The following is a 4469-nucleotide window of genomic DNA, read 5'->3' as shown; positions in this document are numbered from 1 at the left end:
CTTTATAGAACACACATTCCATTGTCATATTACCTGTAACACCCCTCCCCCGAACGAAATCAATACCCAAGAAGCCCATGAGAGGAAGCGATAAGAGATGATAAGAAATTTCACATTCACATAAGCGGAATGAAATCTTAACCCAAACACAAATTTTCAATTGATCGTTCATTCACCAAAAAGCCCAAGACAAACATGGAATACGTTATCATATCAAAACATTCATCTTTTCATTGGGTCACATACAACATTTGAGGAATACAATGTATACATCGACTTAACAAAAGAACCCCAAGATCTTTTGAGTTGAGAGTGCCCTAGCACACATGTCTACCTATCGACTCTGCTAGGACCCCTTTCAGTTGCTCCCTTGCCCTTACCTAGAATGGTGAAAAATACAAATATAAGCCACAAGACTCAACAAGTATAATTTTAAAGAAAAGTAAGGGAGCCAATAAAATGATACAAAGCAAGCAATGGGATTACTCACATTATGAAATATCTTACCTGCGAAGGAATTATTGATTTACCTTAACCACACCAATGCTATGCTTCATCACAACACACAACGATATAGACACGCATATGTATACATATTCGGCCCATGGCCTACATAAATCACACTGGTCCCTACGGCCCCAAACATCACATAAACAATAACTATGGACCAAAGTTCCCCCACGCACTAATTTAAATGAGGCGAGTATGATGAGTCTAGTATCTCCATGCGCTGGTCACCACCAGGAGAGTATAATGTCCACGCATAAAGTGAGTATACTATCTCCACGCGACGGTCACCACCAGGAGAGTATAATGTCCATGCATAAAGCGAGTATACTATCTCCACGCGCTGGCCACCACCAGGCGAGTATAATGTAAATGCTACACATAAATGCTCATATATACATAGCCATGCTACTGCATGTATAATTTGAACACGACCACATCATCCACACAAATAAACATACATCTCATGCACAATTGCACACCCATGACCACATATCCTGATTAAACCATACAAATGATGCACATCACCCCTGCCCATGCATGCACAATTAACATAGGCTTCTCCTATAATCAATCTTAACATAAAATAAACAAATATGCCCACTGACAACCAACCATGTCAATGTTTAATACCACTTGGTTATCTTGGCAAACAAGGTTTACTATGACAAGGTACATCATTCTTTTAAAAATATATGGTGAACCATATTCTATTGGGCTTTTTGAAAAATATTCATCAAATATTCAAGGAAGACAACAAGGTTAACAAATGATAGAATAGGCAAGAGTCGTGATATCAAGCTTAGGAAGAATAGCCAAACAAAAGGAATTCAATAAGCAAAATTTTAGATTTTTTGGGCGAAGATTAGCAGGTTGTTACGGGTTCAAATCAAAGCCAAATGATTCAAGACATATATCAAAGTGAAACCCCTCAAGTCTAGTTTGTAATACAACAAATGGATCTATGATTGGATATTGTCATAGAAAGTTATGTCCCAAAAACCGGAGTATGGTCAGATTATGCGAGAACAGTTGAAATTCGAGATTCAAGTAGAGATTCACGAGGCCCTTATGAGCTCAAAACTCAGTCAAATAACCTCAATAATATGTTCAAACAAAACCTAGGATTTCAAGTTTCAAATACAAAAAGTGGATCTCAAATTGGATGCAAATACAAAGAGTTATATGTCAAAGAATACAGTTAGGTCAGTCTGTCCGAAAATTAAGAACACAAGAATAGAAAATTTAGAAACGAGGGGACAAGCTTTCTAAAATGAAAAAATAAGTTAAAGAACTTGCCTCAGTCTCCTTTGACGCTTGCTGGAAGTGAGGCTATGGAGGTAAAGAAGGCTGACCGTGAGGAACTCTACAGCTGGGCCACACAAAACAAAAGAAGTAGGTAACAAACAAGTTGTTGGAAAGAAGAAGACAGCCTGCTCTCCTGAAAATTTCGAAGAAGAAACGGGTGGATGCGAAGGTAAAGACCCACGTTGCTGCTTTTTACAAACTTCCCCCCGACCTATCACTTTTCTCTTGTATATATATATTATATTTAAAGCAGGTGGGCCACACACACATGGAAAAATGTAGAAAATTGGAGAAGACCGCCCCCCGGCACCCGGAAAAATGTAGAAGATTGGAGAAGAAGACCCCCTCCCCCCGGGGCGGCCAGAAAACGCTGGAAACTTCCAACTTCTATTACATTCTTATCCACTTACTCATCTAATACATAATATACGTATTAACTTAATATAACATATATTATTAATATAGTATCTATTAACTATAGATAAAGGATAATATATGGTATAATATAAATATATCACCTCAATATATGCACGGCCATCACACTTCCTAATTGTCTTCACTTTCCTTACTTTATTATTTTATTATTTTATTTTATTTATATTACTTGTTACACACCAATTATATTTAATGTGATCTAGATCTAATAATGGGTCGCTACAATTTCTTCATTCCTTAAACAAATTTGGTCCCTCAAATTCTCATCTACTTAATCAAATGACTGAGGGATGGGCAAGATTGCATACAACATGCGGGCACTAAAAGATTATGCAGAACCTAAATCAAAAAGCACACAATCACCATATCACATGAAAAGAGAATACCTTGGACATTCGCATCTATTGTTGACAGAGCAAATACTCTTCCTTGCCTAGGAGGTCTATCAATAGCAATGGGGTGTTGTGTGGATGGCAACACCAATTGGGAAACTATTCCCAGCACCCTAGGTACTGCCAGCCTCTGACCCGGTCTCTGACCCTGATCTTCTGGCCTCGGCCTTCCATACTGAGATGGCTATGAACATTCATTTATTTTGTGGCCCTTTCGACCACATCTGAAACAAGTCACCTCCTGACTACGCGCCACATCCGAACTCCAAGGACAGTTTCTCCGCATATGTCCCATCTGCCACAATGATAACAAACCCCTTTACCTCAATGGCATGGCTTCTTATGCTTCTTGCCACAAAGAATGCATGTCGGGACTTCCTTGGTGTCTCTACTCTGACTTGCTTCCCATTTCCTTTTTTTATTATTACTATAGTCCTGAAAAGTACCCGTCCCTTCCAAAGGTGCTTGAGTCATCTTCAATTCATTCATATCACATTCAATGGCATAAGCTCACTGAACAACTGTGGGATAGTCCACACCCAAGAGAGGGGATGAATTGGGTAATTTAAAATTTTGTTTAAAACTTGAAATCCTTTTGATGGAAAATAAAAATTCAATGCAAGTGAGGATATTGAAATGCTAGCAATGATAAACAAACCAAATAACACAAGCAAGAGAAGTTCACAAAGGATTTATAGTGGTTTGATTTAAACCAAGTCTAATCCACTACCTTAACTCCTCACTAAGAATTTTGTAAACCAATCCACTATAACCTTCTACTTGAACCCAAGTAGGCCCTCTAGTCCAAGACTAAGAAATACAACCTCCTACTTACACAAGTGGGCCCTCTAGCTACACAAGTTAGGAAATACAAGAAATGTTTAATAGAGAGGTTCTAAGAGTATACACTCTTAGTTACAATGTCTCTCAAATAAGATACAAAGGCTTGAAACTAATTTTACAATATGATACACAAAACCTTTTTGAGAGAAAAATAAAACTCAAGCACAATTGAGAAGATGAATAAATTTTGCAAGCTCACTTCACTTCATTCCCACCCATTAGCCTCTTCAAAATCATCCTTGACTTGTATTTATAAGTATCCAAAGAGCTTCATGAGAAATATAGTCATTTATAGTCGTTGGAGTATGAAAACTAGCCGTTATTTACTTTCTGCATACAAACTGTCAACAAAAAATAAGGGTTAGTTGACAGTTTCTAATTAAAATTAAAGACTTAGTCGACAGATTCATAAAAACTGTCGACAGATGCCTTTGCACATATACTGACTATTGATAGATGCTCTCCAAACTGTCGACAGTTTCAAGACATACTAAAAACATGCTTTCTAACTATCAATAGAATCCTAAAGGACTATTGACAATTTCGTGCATTTTTTCATTGCTTGTCTACAGATGATCTTGAATGCATTCAAAAATGATTTCTTTTGATTTAAAATATATTTTATTGCAAATTCATTTTGATAATCATAAACTAAGATGTTGTATTTATGTGAAGATTCAAAATAGCAACGTTTAACGGAGGGGAAGGAGGATCTTTTAGAAACCCTCCTGGCTGCCCAAAATGGCGGGGTTTTGGGCCTTGGAGCGGATGGCCAAAACGGCAACTTTCCCTACCGTTTTTCCTGTTGCTTCCTCGATCATCAATGCTGCCTCTATACGTCTTGATCTGCACCGCTGGTTTCCCCTTTATATCCTCTACAGTCGTATCGAGATGTGCAGTGCACTACCTCCGATTATCTGCCTTGTTTAGGGTTTGTTGATTCAGTTCTCTACTTTTCTTTCTCTCTGTATAGTTGATACGCAT

At 37.8% G+C, this 4469-nt stretch overlaps 1 long non-coding RNA gene across 2 annotated transcripts; it reads right to left on the bottom strand.

Moving 5' to 3' along the window:
- Window positions 1-211: 211 nt before the first annotated feature.
- On the bottom strand, window positions 212-1606 carry LOC127810257 (uncharacterized). Of its 2 annotated transcripts, none has more exons than XR_008025395.1 (2): window positions 491-1606; window positions 212-380 (listed from the first exon to the last, which is right to left on the bottom strand). It is a non-coding gene; the product is annotated as an uncharacterized LOC127810257 (long non-coding RNA). The 2 variants fall into 2 exon arrangements; XR_008025394.1 differs by having other exon boundaries at window positions 508-1606.
- Between the last annotated feature and the right edge of the window lie 2863 nt (window positions 1607-4469).

This window comes from Diospyros lotus, chromosome 9 (genome assembly GCF_014633365.1).
Source record: "Diospyros lotus cultivar Yz01 chromosome 9, ASM1463336v1, whole genome shotgun sequence".
NCBI lineage: Eukaryota > Viridiplantae > Streptophyta > Magnoliopsida > Ericales > Ebenaceae > Diospyros > Diospyros lotus.
Note: the sequence above shows the minus strand (reverse complement) of the source record. Positions and strands in the feature narration are given on the sequence as shown.